Source organism: Solanum stenotomum, chromosome 6 (genome assembly GCF_019186545.1).
Source record: "Solanum stenotomum isolate F172 chromosome 6, ASM1918654v1, whole genome shotgun sequence".
Taxonomy (NCBI): domain Eukaryota; kingdom Viridiplantae; phylum Streptophyta; class Magnoliopsida; order Solanales; family Solanaceae; genus Solanum; species Solanum stenotomum.
The window spans coordinates 5,781,507-5,799,103 of NC_064287.1; the positions used below are offsets into that span (position 1 = coordinate 5,781,507).

A 17,597-nucleotide genomic window follows, 5' to 3' on the forward strand; every position below is an offset into this window, starting at 1 on the left:
ATACATTGTGATACAAGGGCGGAAATGAGCTAAAAAAGCTCAAGCACTACAGCAGTCCAAAGGGGACTGCAATGGATAGATTTCGTAACAAAGATAGGCCAAAAAAGGGCCCAAAATGATGTTGGGAATTTTTAGAATAGGACAGGTGATGTGCCGCGAAATCATAGCACATTTGAAGCTTCATAACTATGAACTAATACTGGAATTAAGTGATCTTTCGGGATTATTTTATGGGTTTGTTAATTGTGTAGGCAGAATATGGGTTTTACAGAAAAAGAAGCAGAACTGATGTCGACAAGTGAAGTTCACGGCCAATGTAACGATCCGTTAACTTCATAACGATCTGTGGTTGAGTTTGTGAAAGTAAGGCAGAACTGGGCTCTAAAAAGATGAAAAGCAAGAACAACCAAGTAAAGATCACGGAGGGTTATACGGGCCGTTGTTATTTACATGGATTGTGGTACCTACCGTGAAGTTAAACCAGTATAAAAGCAGGAAAGAGTTACAAGAAGGTTTGAACAAGTGAAGACCACGAGTGACTTCACGGGCCGTGACACTCACTACAGACCGTGGTGTCTCTCGTGGTACATTCCAGTGACCAAGTTTGAAGACCCACTCTGGGGAAGATCCAAGGCAAGACCACGGAGGGATTCATGGTGCGTGAATCCCTTGATGGAACGTGATAGTGGCAGTGACAGGGCCCGACAAATCAGTCCTAACTTGATTAGGACTCATTTTAAACATTCTATTTTTGAATTACTTTAGTTTTTTTTTGGAATAGATTATCTAGCATCTGACGTTACACAAGGAGCAACGAAAAGAAACTTGAAGGGGAGATTTTGGATTGAGATTATTGTGTTCTGTGGGACATAGTTCCTTTCGATCTTGAGACTATCAAGTGGTTGTTGATTTACCGATTATTTTTGTAAGTAATTCTTAATATGTTTTCATTATCTATGATTTATTCTTTGCATAAAAACATGAGTGGCTAAACGTCATGACTGGGTGTGTGGGATCTATGATGATATTCTAGTTGCGATTCCGTAAAATGAGTAAAAAGGCAATCTTTGTTTACAACTTGTAGTTTACAGCTTTCATTATCATTTTAGTCTATTGAATGCACGCTTTAGACAGGCTTGTATCTGCTGTTTGTTCGAGAAAAAACACCAATTGGGAAAAAGCTAAACTAAGTTTACTAATTGGAGTTAAGGTCAGATTTCGAGAGAAGGGATCTTTAACACCGGATTAAATTAAGCGAAGTCCAATATCGATAACACTTTAAGTTCGAGAGAATTAGAGTGGATATTATCTAATTAGGCTGAGAAGCGTTAGATTTATCTAAGTCGCAAAGAGTCTGTAAACATTGATTTACTTGACACTCAATTTACGGAAGAGCGTTATAATCGCCGTCATAGTGAACACAAAACCTAGTTTCTTTAAATCGATTGAATAAACTTACAACGATATCTTTTGTGAACTGTGTAACTAAGTTTTGACTGGAAGTACTTGCTGATAGAATGCTTTTCAATTAAACCCAATTTTACTTTCCTTGTTAATTATTTAGGAAATAGTAACGACAATTGAGTAAATCTGATAGTGAAACTTTATCTGTAAAGATTTTCTCTGTGGGATCGACCTCAACTCTAGTTGAGTTCTGTAAATTGACAACGATCGTTTACATTCCTTATTTGGAGTGTAAGATTGGACGTATCAAATTTCGGCACCGCTGTCGGGAAATTTCAATTCAGAAGTGTTTTACTAGCTTTTATTCAATTTGTAGTTATATTTCCTAATTTTACATTTTGTTTTGTGTTTGTGTCTCTTTCAGGTGATTGCTACTGTGTATGCCAAGTACCAAGAGTAAAGGAGTTCCATTGATCCCTTACGACTCAAAACTCGAAAAGACTCTTCGAAAAATGGTGAATGAACAAGATTTGGAGGCACAAAGACAAAGGTTGGGACTAGAAGCTGAAGTCGCTGCAAGAGGTGCTCAGCAGAACGACGGTAACAACCAACCTAGGGTGGTAGATGAGAATAGAGGAGTGGATGGATTGATCCCTTCCCAGCGCCAACCAATAGCTCCAAGGGGTAGAGCTCAGCATCCAACGCATATGATGTATGATGAAGATGATGCAGATTTGGATGGAGCTGGAGCCACTTGAGCGATAGTGTTACCTGCACTACCTCCAGGTGTTAAGTTCACAATAACCAACACTATGATTCAATTGTTGAACCTTAAAGGTATGTTCGGGGGTGCCGCTAGTGATGATGCAAATCAACACTTGATGAACTTTGTGGCTATCTGTAAGTTACAAGAGATTCCTGGGGTAAATCAAACAACAATAAGATTGAGGTTGTTTCCATTGTCCCTTACGGGAGAGGCGACTAACTGGTTGAATGAGATGCCAGATGACTCCATCAGAACTTGGAATGAGTTGAAGGAAGCTTTCCTGGAACGATTCTTCCCAGAATCAAAAGAGTTGCAGATAAAGTACGAGATTAGTACACACAAGAAACTACCAGGAGAAGCCATGCATGCTACTTGGTGGAGGTTCAGCCAAAAGTTAAAGAAATGCCCCAACCATGATCTTACCGAAAGGCATCTAAAACAGGCCTTTTATAGGTCTCTGAATTATGTTACTAAACCTGTTGTTGATGTAGTTTGTGTAGGCTCATTTATGAGGAAGCCATTTGCAGAAAGCATGCAGCTATTAGATGAGGTCTCAAAGAAAAACAGAGCATGGTACACTAGAGATGTAGAGGTAGGAGAGCTCGGGTATACATTTGAGCTTTCAGCTGATCAAAGGAAGAGAGAAGAAGAAAGGGACCAAGACATGACACATATGAGGACTCAAATAGACTTGCTCACAAAGCACATTGTTGCCAAGTCTGAAAAGGTGAATGTTGTGGGACAGCAGCACAGGTATAAAGATTAGGATCTTGACATTGATGAGGAAGCTAACTATTGGGGAAATCAAGGAGGTTTTCGGAATTATAACTCTGGAAATCAGGGTTACAATTCTGGAAATGCAGGTTGGAGCTATGCTAGGGATGGTCAGTATGAAAGGCCAGCAAATAGAGATCAAGAAAACTGGCAAAACAGAGAGAGGTATAGGAATAACAGCAATGGCGTATATGTGCCTCCAGGTAATAGAGATCGGGTGAGTGGTAGTTCTAACGGGTCCAAGCTGGAAGACATGATGGCTAAGGTACTTCAAAAGGTTGAGTCAACCGATGTAGGGGTGAAAGAAATGAGAGGAGACTTCTCGAGCATGAGTCAGTTGGTGGACTCTCACACCACCTCCATTAAACAAATAGAGCAGCAGTTGGGGCAACTCTCACTTCAATGAATCCGAGAAAGAACGAATCACTACCAAGTGATACCATTCAAAATCCCAAGAAGGAAGGACACTGCATGACCATAGCCACTATGAGTGGTAAAGTTCTTTCTGACCCTATTTCTGCAGGTACTAAGTATGAATAGGTCTTGGAGCAAGCTAGCAGATAGGAGGATGAGAATATACAGGTAGATGATCAAGGAGAGGCTCAACAATCTCAACCTAAAGCACAACATTCGAGAGGAAAAGAGAAAGAGGTTCAGGAACACCTGCCCTTACAGCAGATTCCCAGGCCATTTTCTCCTTTCCCTCAAAGGCTTAAAAAGAAAGCTGAAGATGGAAAGTTTACGAAATTCAACACCATGCTAAAACAACTTTCAGTAAACATTCCATTGGTTGAAGCCCTAAAGCAGATGCCAGGATATGCCAAGTTCATGAAAGACTTGGTCACCAAGAAAAGATCTGTAAGTCATGATTTCTCTAACGATGTCCATCATTGCAAAGCCATTGCCACCAGATCTCTGGTGCAGAAAAAAGAGGATCCAGGTGCATTCACAATACCATGCACCATTGGGTCAATCAAGTTTGCAAAAGCTCTATGTGATTTGGGAGCTAGCATAAATCTGATGCCTTTAGCCATTTATAAAAAGTTAGGCTTGGGAGTACCAAAACCTACATCAATGAGGTTGATGATGGCTGATAGGTCAGTAAAGACACTAGTGGGCATCCTGTGTGATGTACTGGTAAAGGTGGACACTTTCATCTTTCCATCTGATTTTGTGATTCTAGACTGCGAAGTAGATTTTGAGGTTCCCATAATTTTGGGAAGACCCTTTTTGGCCACAGAAAGAGCTTTAGTGGATGTTGAGAGAGGAGAGTTGAAGTTCAGACTCAACACAGATGAGGTAAGGTTCAACATTTGCAGGTCAATGAAACAGCCTCGAAATATGAATGTGATATCTGCAATAGAGATAGTCACTGATGAAGACATGAGGGTACCTATAGAAGAGAAAATGGTTATTGAAACATTAACAGCAATACTGATGAACTTTAATGTGGATTTCCGGTCTGATTATGTAGAGATCGTGAATGCCTTGCAGGGTATGGGAACACATTCGTATGCGCCAAAGAAATTGGACTTGAACTTGAAAAATAGGCCAAGTCCTCCAGCGAAACCATCCATTGAGGCGCCACCAGTGTTAGAGCTGAAACAGTTACCCAATCACCTCAGGTATGTACTCTTGGGTACTAATAACACTTTACCCGTGATATTGGCTGCAGATTTGAATGAAGATTAGGTACAAGGGGTGATCAAGGTGCTAAAAAGATACAAAAGAGCCATTGGATGGACCATTGCTAATATAATTGGGATACCTCCAGGTATTTGCACATATAAGATTCATCTTGAGGAAGACTGCAGCCCGAGTATTGAACACCAACGGAGGTTGAACCCACCTACGCAAGAAGTGGTTAAGAAAGAAATAATCAAATGGTTAGATGTTGGGGTGATATATCCTATTTCTGATAGCCACTGGGTCAGTCCAGTGCAATGTGTGCCTAAAAAGGGAGGCATGACTGTGGTAGCGAATGCCAAGAATGAATTAATCCCGCAGAGACCCGTCACTGGGTGGCGAGTGTGTATGGATTACAGGAAGTTGAACAAGTGGACTTTGAGGGATCATTTCCCCATGCCTTTCATGGACCAGATGCTTGAAAGGTTGGCAGGTAAAGGATGGTATTGTTTCTTAGATGGATACACTGGCTACAGCCAGATATCAATTGCACCTGAAGATCAGGAAAAGACCAACTTCACATGTCCTTATGGCACCTTTGCGTTTAAAGGCATGCCATTTGGACTATGTAATGCACCAGCCACATTTCAAATGTGTATGATGTCCATCTTTTCAGACATGGTTGAAGATACTCTAGAGGTATTTATGGATGACTTCTCTGTAGTAGGCGACACTTTTGAAGACTGTTTGTTGAATATTAGCAGGGCTTTACAGAGATGTGAGGAAGCCAACCTAGTGCTAAATTGGGAGAAATGCCACTTTATGGTAAAAGAGGGCATAGTCCTTGGACACAAGGTGTCACAAAAAGGAATTGAGGTCGACAAGGCTAAGATTGAGGTGATTGAAAAATTACCTCCGCCAATCTGTGTGAAGGGTGTTCGAAGATTCCTAGGACACGCCGAATTCTATAAGCGTTTCATCAAATACTTCTCAAAAATTGCACACCCCATGTGCAAGCTTTTAGAGAAGGACGTTAAATTTGTCTTTGATGAGATATACCTTAAAGCTTTTGAGTGCCTAAAAAAGAAACTGATTTCAGCACCAGTGATTATTGGTCCAGACTAGGCGGCGCCATTTGAGGTGATGTGTGATGCCAGTGGGACTGCGTTAGGAGTTGTGTTGGGACAAAAGCGCAACAGGATGTTCCATCCGATTTACTATGCTAGTAAGTCGCTAAATGGGGCAAAACAAAACTACACAGTCACTGAACAGGAACTATTGGTTGTAGTGTATGCTTTTGAAAAGTTCAGAGCTTATCTTCTAGGCACTAAAGTAATAGTTCACACAGACCATGCTGCTTTGAGACATCTCATAGCAAAGAAAGATGCCAAGCCTAGGATGATCAGATGGGTATTGCTTCTTCAAGAGTTTGACTTCGAAGTGAAAGACAAGAGAGGTTGTGAGAACCAGGTAGCTGATCACATGTCTAGGTTGGAAGCTGCAAATAAGGAAGAACTTGAGATCGAGATAGATGACACATTCCCGGATGAGCAGGTATTAGCTGCTACTCTTGACCTTATTCCTTGGTTTGCTGATTATGCTAATTTTCTGGTCAGTGACTTAATGCCCGAGGGACTAACATATCAGCAAAAGAAAAGGTTACTGCATGATGTAGACAAGTGCTTTTGGGATGAACCATATCTGTACAGGGTGTGTGCTGACAATATAATTAGGCGATGTGTTCCGAAAGCAGAAATGTTGCATATCTTGGAGGCCTGTCACTCATCTCCAGTTGGTGGTCATCATGGTGGTACTCGAACAGCTCACAAGATACTTCAATGTGGGTATTACTGGCCTACAATTCATCAAGATGCAGTGGATATAGTAAGGAGCTGTGATGTGTGCCAGCAGCAAGGAGCCATCTCTCGGCGCCATGAGTTACCCATGACACCTATTCTAGAGGAGGAATTGTTTGATGTGTGGGGTATTGACTTCATGGGTCCCTTTGTGAGTTCATATATGAAGAAATATATATTGGTGGCTGTGGACTATGTGTCCAAATGGGTTGAAGCGGTTGCATTACCTGAGAATGATGGAAAGAGTGTCGCTGGGTTCTTGAAAAAGAACATCTTCTCAAGGTTTGGAACACCCAGAACCATTATTAGTGATGGTGGGTCTCACTTCTGCAACAAAGTCTTTAGTGCACTTCTGACCAAGTATGGAGTAAAACAACACAAGGTGGCAACTCCTTATCACCCACAGACTAGTGGTCAAGTGGAAGTTTCCAATAGGGAAATTAAAACAATCTTGGCAAAGACAGTGAATCCCAACAGGACAGATTCGGCACGGATACTAGATGATGCCATATGGGCATATCAGACAGCTTTCAAGACACCTATTGGTATGTCTCCATATCAATTGGTGTTTGGAAAAGCGTGTCATCTACCAGTTAGGCTTGAGCATAGAGCACTCTGGGCGTTGAAAAAGCTGAATCTAAATTGGAGCGAAACCGCAAACTTGAGGCTAGATCAGATCAATGAGATGGATGAGTTCCGTCTGAGGGCCTATGAGAGGGCTGCACTGTATAAGGAGAGGATGAAGCTATATCATGACAAGCATATTGAAAAAAAAGAGCTTTACTCCTGGTGACTTGGTGTTACTTTTCAACTCCAGATTACGTCTGTTTCCAGGAAAACTGACTAAATGGCCTGGACCCTTTAAAGTCACACAGGTTTTTCAATCTGGTGCTATTGAATTGGAAAATGAGAAAGGCAAGAGGTTCAAAGCTAATGGTCAGCGAATCAAGGCGTATTTGGGTGCTCCTGAGGATGTGAAAATTGTGGAGGAATGTAAACTTGATGAAGTCTGAATAATCAAGTAACCTGCGTCGCGCTGCGACGTTAAATTGTGCGCTGCTTGGGAGGCAACCCAAGATGTAATTATATTAGGTATATTCTCGTTTTCCTTATTTTTCTTTATTTTTATAGAGTTACTGCGTGCTAAGGTATGCAGGAGAGAATAAAGGGGAAAATGCAGAAATTGATGCAAACTGAACGTCACGGTCAGGACCACGAACTGTATATCTTTTCACGGGAACTATCACGATTCATCAAATGGAGGAGTGAATTTGGAAGCTACTGGAAATTGTATAAAATAGAGTTCACGAAGGGGTTCACGGTCCGTCATATATTGTACGAGACGTCTAACCTCTCGTGAACCTCAGGCAGGAAACTCAATTCCAAGTCAATATCACGGATAGTTTCATGGACCATGATTTTCTTTACGGGCAACTTTACGATCCGTCATCTGCACCAGGTAAGTTTCTTTGCCATGGTAATGCCACGAACATAGCCACGGATCGTGATATCTTTCACGAGAAGTTTCACAGCCCGTGGACCACTACCCAGTAACACCTATGATCCGATCCGACCTGACCCGCGCGTAACCCAACTCATAAATTATGATGTATTTTGTGATTCCAAAGAGCAGAACTTCAATTTCTCTCTTTGTCTCCTCCATAACGGTTATCTCAGAAGACTTGATCATCATTCATCAATAAATCCCACATCTACCCAAGAGTTCGAACCCTCAGTTTTCAGTTGCGCTTCTGGTTCCAGCTATTTCTGATTTTGTTTCTTCAATCCAAGTACGTTGAGTTTCAATGGTTTACACCGTTACATCTTGTCTATAATCCTTTCGATTTTCTTGATTTCAGTATGCATTTGTGATGATTAATTGCTAAGCTATTACTTAATTGGAGTAGGTAAGTTGAAAAATTGGAAATTTGTAATTAATCTTGGGTGTTGGTCGATCACAGGGGGGTCAAATTTTTAGGTCAGGTAGTGACAGTTAGGTTACTTAATTTGGTTGAATAAGTAGTAAGGTAGGGTTTATAGTATGAGACGAGCCTGTATTTGTACAACAATGGGGATTGAGTGCAAAAATTTGATGTTGGGAAGAAGATGACATACCTATTTCCTAGTATAAGACTACGGCAGGTTGTACGGACCGTGGAAGACATTACGGGTCGTACAACTTGTCGTAGACCACAATAGAATATCAACCCAGTCCTCAGTTTTAGTTCACGGGCAGTATCACGGACCGTGGTTCACTCCACGAGCCGTGAAACCTTCCGTTAACATCCGTTGGTTAAATGACCAGAAATTACTTGTGCACTCGAATTCTGTTTAAACTCCACGGGGGACATCACGGTCCGTTGGTGATACCACGGCCCGTTCAAGTGCGCGTAGTGTTCCCTTCATTGTATTTTTAATTTTTTTTAAGTTTTTAGTTTTTGTTAATAATTGTTATTCCGTGGCCCTTCCCGATGATAGATTAGGTGACGACATTCTTAAGGCAAGGCGTCACGATGATATTACACAGGGGCAGTCTGAGTACCCGCTAGTTTGTCGTTTATTAATGATTGTACTGAATTGGTGTTTTGCTTCTCAGGTACAATAGGTCCCAGAAGAAAGAATGCTACCAAACCTGCTACTGTCACCGCTTCACAATCAGAGGGTCATGGCGACTCCGAAGCGAGTGGGTCTGAGGTGCAAATAAATGTTTCACCGAAAGATCATTCGCCTCAGTCTACTAGATCATTGGCTAGGAGAGCTATTCTCCAAGACTCTCCTCCTCAATCTGAAGAGGGAGGTAGTAGTTCCGAGAATGGGGACAACTCGGGATGTCCAACTGATACGGCTACTGGTAACCAATCTATCGATGACTCGGGGGACAGTGCCGAATCTGACAGCGGTTCTCAGGCCGACATAAGTACTTCTCCACCTGTGGCTACCACACAAGCTGAAAATGAGGTATGAAAAGAAACATTTAATAAAGAGGATGAGGAGGAAATCACCGATGATGATACCATGGTGATATATGTGAACGCTCAGGAACTTAACCCTGCATTGAGACCACAACTGATTGCTTGTTATCGCTCCATGTGGACTGTCAACAGATCTAAAGAGTTCTTCGACAATGGCATTGTGAATAAAACTGGGGGCTTCAAGAATCGAGCAATTATGCTTGAGACTAGGGTGGTGGTAGCTGATGTCAAGGCATTCTCAGACATCTATCGGATATTTCAGCTCCATCAGTTCGATTAGATGGACAATGCACCTGGTGAATACTCTAGCCACCTGACCAAAGAATTTTATTCCTCTTATGCAGCTACATTGATGAATGTTGCGGTGGATACTGAGACCACGAAGCGTGGACAGAAAGACATGGCTAGTACCTGGGGTCCACTCAACTCAATCATAGTTAGGGGCAAATCAATAGATATTTCTGAGGCGTCGATTAACAGAATGTTGTACGGCCCAGAATACTCTGCACCCATTTCAATTGGCCTTTTCGAAGGCAAACATCATGAGGTCACCAGTGATGCTACAATGGAAGATCAGACTTCTCGAGAAAGGGTTTTACGCTGGATTGCGAAGTAAATTGCCATAGATGGAGAAAATGCAGGTTGGGTCACCACAACTCCAACACTTATCACTAAAGCTTCATTATCTTTCCCGGCCAAGGTTTGGTGGGCTGTTGTCCGAGCGCAATTACGACCAATAGCTAATGATAACACTTTGTCCCCTTCCCTGGCCTCGTTAGTAGCATGTCTTCTGGTCGGTTACCCGATCAATGCAGGAAGGATAATAGAAATCGAGATGAGAGACAGGGCACTAAATGAGCGAGTTGCACTTCATTTTCCCTGTCTGATAGGGAAATTATGCCGAGGAGCGAATATTCCTCCGAACAGCCTAGTTGACAGATGGGGTGAAGCATTCAGACTAACCCAGGTTTCAAAAATTAAAGATGTTGCGAACCATCTCTTTGGCGCGAAATATGCCGTTGTAGGTTCTTTAGCTGTTATTCCACATGTCCCACTTGAGATCCCCCAGGCCAGTAGAGATACAGAACAGGGGGAGTCATCACAACCGTCCACAGAGGCACCACCACCCCCAGCTTCAGCATCCTAGACTTCAGGTACTTTTATCACTATCCCTATGCTTTTTCTTGAGAAATTGGTTGCAGATCAACGCCAGACCAGGACATTGGTAGACCAAATTATGCTCCGGATGCCCCAGCTGATAGAGACAAAGGTATTAGCCGCGAAAAAAGAGATCAAAGATGAGATGAGGACGGATTTATCAGTCTTAAAGAACCGAATGGATGGTTTGGAGAACCTTTTTCAAGATCGCTTCCAGGCTACAGGTTCAGCCGATACTGAAGAGTTCAGAACCCAGTTGGCCGAAATGCGCACTCAAATTGCTAACCTGACTGAAATGCCAGCACAGGTGCCCACTTCAGTCATGCCAGAGTCATTGATGCAAATGCTAAGTCAGGCACCCTCCACTCAAACACTCGATAACCTTTGGGGAGAACCCCCTACGAGTAAATTCGGCAAGAGAAAGCACATAACTGGAGAACTTGATGAGGAGACCCCTACTGACCCCGCCAGAGAGGCAAGAAGGTAAGAAAAGAGAGCCCATAGAGCATCAAAGAGGGAAGCTAGAGAAAAGGAAGCCCTTGACCAGCTACAGCGAGATACAGCCTTAGTTGGAGCTTCTGGTAGTGGCGCACCTGCTTCGACTAATGAGGACCACACTGATGATGTCCCGAGACCTGAGAGTGCACCCATTGATAAGGGTGCCAATGCTGATACAACGACCGGCGTCTGACCCCTCCTCTTATCCTGTGTATTTGATTGTCTTATCTCGACTTTGAGGACAAAGTTCTTTTTATTTGGGGAGAAGGTGGTCAGCAGCCGGCCATAGCGGGTATTTTATGTATTGAGCTGTTTAGCAGCTACTCTGTGAATATTGAAGACCCGAACATGAGTTTGACTATTAGGAACTTTAGATGACATCTTAGATACTGATATGTTGAAAATGGCTAATCTGACCAATTAATTGGTGAACCAAGAAACTAAAAAATGCAACCATGTGTAGTATGTGAGTAAGTTTTGGTTGAAGTCTAACACTAGGAGCAGAAACTAAAACCTGCCTAAGTAGTTTTGCTTGAATCTGAAAATAACCGGATAGGAAAGGATCAGTAGGTCATTTTTGTTAAACCAGTAAAAAGCAAAAAAAATAAAGGCACCAAATGAAAAGCTTATCACTTGAACCCAATTTGAGCCTTAAATCAATCTTTGTTCCTACCCAACATATATCAATCCTTGGTTCTCTGAAGGTACATGGTATCACAACTTAGGCCAAAAGCCTAAGATGAGGGTGATTACAATTTCAAAAAAAAAAAAGAGGAAAAGAAGGTTCAACCAGTGAGCCGAGTTCAAAAAACACAAAAAATAATAATAATAATAAAAATGGTGTATATATATATATATATATATATATATATAATAATAATAATAGCTACTGGGTCGAGCTAAAATAAAGAAAAAGAGAGAATCACTCAGAAAAGAGTTTGTGAAAACGAAACTTTGGGAAACCAAGGAATTAGTCACTCACGAAACCAAATATCCACTCCATAACCCCGAGCCTATGTTACAAGCAAATAAAGTCCTACAGTAATCCTATTTCGGGTGTTTGAAAGAGAAAGTGTAGAAAGCAAGGGCAAGCCTATGGTAGTTTGTTGTTAGTGTTAGAAATTTATTGAGAGCCTAAGAGTAATACTCAGTCCCTACCATTATGAGCGAGGGACTTCTTTGGTGTGAGGACACAGTGGTTGTGTTTGAAAGTAGATTGTGTGAGCTGATAATTCGCAGGTATAAACATGATTGACTATGATTAATAAGATGTCATGTATTGATCCTTACATGTTAGATTCAGAGGTTTGGGGACACAAATTATACTTGAATTAGTTGCTGCATAGCGTCATAAATCTGGAAATGAATTGAGGGCTGATTGTATTTGTTTATTTTCTCATCACTTGAGGACAAGTAATGGTTCTAAGTTGAGGGTATTGATGTGCCGCGAAATCGTAGCACATTTGATGCTTCATAACTATGAAGTAATACTGGAATTAAGTGATATTTTGGGATTATTTTATGGGTTTGTTAATTGTGTAGGCAGAATCTGGGTTTTACAGAAAAAGAAGCAGAACTGATGTTGACAAGTGAAGTTCACGGCCAATGTAACGAACCGTTAACTTCATAATGGTCCGTGGTTGAGTTCGTGAAAGTAAGGCAGAACTGGGCCCTAAAAAGATGAAAAGCAAGAACAACCAAGTAAAGATCACGGAAGGTTATACGGGCCGTTGTTATTTACACGGACCGTGGTACCTACCGTGAAGTTAAACCAGTATAAAAGCAGGAAAGAGTTACAAGAGGGTTTGAACAAGTGAAGACCACGAGTGACTTCACGGGCCGTGACACTCACTACGGACCGTGGTGTCTCTCATCGTACATTCCAGTGACCAAGTTTCTGGACCCACTCTTGGGAAGATCCAAGGCAAGACCACAGAAGGATTCACGGTCCGTGAATCCCTTGACGGAACGTGATAGTGGTCGTGACAGGGCCCAACAAATCAATCCTAACTTGATTAGGACTCATTTTAAACATTCTATTTTGAATTACTTTAGTTTTTTTTTGGAATCGATTATCTAGCATCTGACGTTACACAAGGAGCAACGAAAAGAAACTTGAGGGGGAGATTTTGGATTGAGATTATTGTGTTCTGTGGGACATAGTTCCTTTTGATCTTGAGACTATCAAGTGGTTATTGATTTACCGATTATTTTTGTAAGTAATTCTTAATATGTTTTCATTATCTATGATTGATTCTTTGCATAAAAACATGAGTGGCTAAACGTCATGACTGGGTGTGTGGGATCTATGATGATATTCTAGTTGTGATTCTGTAAAATGAGTAAAAAGGCAATCTTTGTTTACAACTTGTAGTTTACAGCTTTCATTATCATTTTAGTCTATTGAGTGCACGCTTTAGATAGGCATGTATCTGGTGTTTGTTCGAGAGAAAAACACCAGTTGGGAAAAAGCTAAACTAAGTTTACGAATTGGAGTTAAGGTCAGATTTCGAGAGAAGGGATCTTTAACACCGGATTAAATTAAGCGAAGTCCAATATCGATAACACTTTAAGTTCGAGAGAATTAGAGTGGATATTATCTAATTAGACTGAGAAGCGTTAGATTTATCTAAGTCGCAAAGAGTCTGTAAACATTGATTTACTTGACACTCAATTTACGGAAGAGCGTTATAATCACCGTCATAGTGAACACAAAACCTGGTTTCTTTAAATTGATTGAATCAACTTACAATGATATATTTTGTGAACTGTGTAACTAAGTTTTGACTGGAAGTACTTGATGATAGAATACTTTTCAATTAAACTCAATTTTACTTTCGTTGTTAATTGTTTAGGAAATAGTAACGACAATTGAGTAAATGTGATAGTGAAACTTTATCTGTAAAGAAATTCTCTGTGGGATCGACCTCAACTCTAGTTGAGTTCTGTAAATTAACAACGACCGTTTACATTCCTTATTTGGAGTGTAAGATTGGACGTATCAACAGGTTCAACAGATTTGGGCAAAGGCCCAAATTCAATATTCCTTTCTCTACTCTTATTTATTTGTTACTATTTGACTAACTTTGTTTATTTTATCGTTTAATTTAATTAAATTCCCATAGATAGCCATTTCATTCTTTATCATGTTCAAATCAAAATATTTATATTTTATACTTAGCTCTATTTCTATTAGTCTTGCCACTTAGACTATTTCCCTTTAGTTCATTTCCCCTTAAGATAATTAACATGACAATAATAATAATAATAAATAATAATAAATAAAATTATAAGTTTGCTTACTTAGCTAATGTCTTTCTCAAATTAGTCAAGTCATTTTCGTCAAATCGCCGGTCAACCGCAAGTTAGCGAACATTCCGAGAGCCTAACACCTTCTCAGAATGTACATTTGAACTCGAACCCTTTTGTTTTCAATTGATTTTATCTGTTTAAATCTTTTGAAAACCTTAAGTGTTTTTTCTGGATTTTTAATAAAACAATTAAGTGGCGACTCTGGTTCTTTTGGAAAATCGATTTCTCTTCAAACTATAAGTTTAGTCGATTTTTCGAAACAAGTCATTTTTTTATTTTATTTATATTTTTCAAGTAAAACAATTTGTAGAGATAGAGTAGCTGATCTTTAGGGATAGGAATGACAGATCTTTAAGGATGTGTAATCTTTATTCTCTATATAATGGAAAGACTCTCTCTCACTTTAAGAGGCATTCAACATAAAATTGACATCGTATCAGAGCCTTCTCTTGGTTGTCTTGTTTCATAGAGTCACTTGTGGTTCCTTCTTAAAAAAATTTGGAATATCTTGGTTTTTGATTAAATGTTCATTGACAATCAATCCTACCATCTAGGAATTTTTTTTCTTGGTCATTCTAGTTGCTTTCTTGAGTCTTTGTAGTTTTCATAGTTATTCAAAAACATGAATTCACATCACTTTGAGTGTTCGTTTCATTTGAAAAAGTTATACTTATAGTTATTTGTCACCGGCAAAGAACTATGTGGCCATATAGATTGAAGCGATTCTGCTCCTACTGATGCAACAAAGCTAGGTGAATGGAAGATTAAAGATGCTCGGGTGATGACATAGATTCTGGGGTCAATTGACCCTCTTAGTGTTCTCAATCTCAGGTAGTACAAAACGGCTAAGGACATGTGGGATTACTTACAAAAGGTTTACAACCAAGATAATAGCGCAAGATGCTTTCAGTTAGAGTATGAAATTGCTAATTACTCTCAAGGAGGTCTTTCTGTTCAGGATTACTTTTCTGGATTTCAAAACTTATGGACTAAATTTACAGATATTGTCTATGCCAAATTACCTATTGAATCTCTATCAGTGATTCAGGCAGTTCATGAGCAAAGCAAGCGAGACCAATTTTTGATGAAATTACAATCCGACTTTGAGAGCGTTCGCTCTAACTTGTGTAACAACCTGATTCCCTTAGTTAGGTAAAAGCCAATGGGGAAAGAATTGGGGCCAGAAAACTTTTGAGTAGTAACTTGGGAATTCCTAGCCTAGTCCAGATTTGGACAAAATCTGAGTCAGTGAGGTCTACGGAAATCTGGTAATGAATAAGAGATCGAGTTATGCAATTGATCACATGAGTAGATAGCTAAGGGGTTAAGGAACCCTTATGACTTTACGGAATTAAATTCGGGCGAGTAGAACTCCTGAAACTGGCCTTAGCGTGAAAGGATAGTTTTTGAACGTCATGGGTTGAAGGTGTGTTGTGAAATGGGAATTTAGAACTCAAATTCCGACTCTGTCTCCGTGTAAGCCACTTTGAAGGGATTATTCCCGCCAGGGCGGGGCCGCTGTAGCGGGATGGGGTCCGTCGTAGCGGCCCAGTCGCGAATTAAGTCAAGATTAAACCCCACAAATGTTATTATTCTGTAACTTTCGTTCTTGAGAGCTAAGAAATGAACCAGGGCAAGTTCTTGACAGTTTTCCACCTCTTCTAGCACTAAAGGTAAGGATTTTACTCCCCTAATCCATTTTTCGATCCGTATAACTTAGATTCTTGGGTAATTATTAATGGGGAAAGGTTTTGATCTGAAACTAATGGTGGAAAAAGCCTTCATTTGGTTATGGGGATCATAGGTTTGGTCTTGGATTATTGGGTTTGTTATAATCTGGGTAAATTAGACCTTAATTATTGATCATTGCGTATTATTACTTGTTTGTAGACCTAGAACAAGCGAAAAGAATCCAGAAAGGTAAGAATCAAGTGCCTTAGGGGAATTCAAGCTTGGTTTTGAGGTAGATGATGGTTTGATTTCATGTTTGTGTGATGTATGTGGGTATTTGCTTCATTGTAATACATGTATGTATGTGAATGTAGCACTATTGATCAAACCTAATGTAAATGAGTATGAATGAACGATTGTATTTGATTAATCAACACTTGATTGTATGATTATGAGAATATATATTGTGATTGTGGTATGATGATTAGACCGGGTGTCACGTTCCTACACACTAATTGGGATCGGATGTCACGTACCGACATGCACATTGGATCAAGTGTCATATTTTGGCACATTAATTGGGATCGGGTGTCACGTTCTAGCACATTAACAGTTTTGGTATGGGTTCCAGGAGAGGACCACTGAATTGTCATATTTACTTGTTAATGAGAATGTGGAACTATAAGTTGTTCTTGAAATGATAACCGACATATGTGTATATATATTATGTACATGTCATGTTTACTATGTTGTGACTGCTTATGTATGTTTCGCTTAATGGAATAGTCGCGTGATCCTACCAGTACACTGTGATTGTGTACTGATACTGCACTTGCTCTTTTCTTTGTTGAATATAGGGGAGCTACAGGCGGCTACTGACAGACCTCATTTAGGAGATCATTAATCGAGATCGAATTCAAGGGTGAGCCGGTTTTTCTAGGCTGCCATGAGTTCTCCTTTTGTTTAGTCCATTTTCTTCGGACTTAGACTAGTACTTTAGATATTCATTGGTTTAGTTTCAAGGTTGTACCCCTTTTTCTTAAACTCGTTGAACTTTAGAGTTTTGGTACATTGACTCTCAGGTTCTAGGCATTGTTTTCCGCAATTGTTTTGTTAGACTTCCAGAGTTTATTGGAACTCCAATTTATTTCTGCATTTAAACCTTCTTCTGTATCTTTAAATGTCTAGCTTTGGGGTTAGTTGGTTAGCAGTAATGGTTCTCCCACCGGAGGGTTAGTGTGGGTGCCAATCACGGCGGTCTGGGTTGTGACAACTTGATGAATCGTGACCCGTCTCTCTCTTTGGATGTTTTCTTTAGGGAATTACTTTGTGAAGAGCAACGTCTTGTCACACAAAATGATTTCAAGAAATAAAATGATGTCATTGTTGCATTTGTTTCTCAAGGTAAAGGAAAGGGCAGGGATATAAGTAGAACTCAATGCTATGCAAGGAATATGGTCATAATGCTAGCAATTATAGCAAGAAGTTCTGTAATTATTGTAAACAACAAGGACACATTATCAAATAGTGTCCCACGCACCCTCAAAATCATAGGGGCAA

General features: G+C 40.3%; 1 pseudogene; it reads left to right on the plus strand.

Moving 5' to 3' along the window:
* The first annotated feature begins 5,713 nt into the window (after nucleotides 1-5,713).
* Nucleotides 5,714-17,597, plus strand: part of LOC125868423 (uncharacterized) — a 92,081-nt pseudogene continuing 80,197 nt past the window's right edge.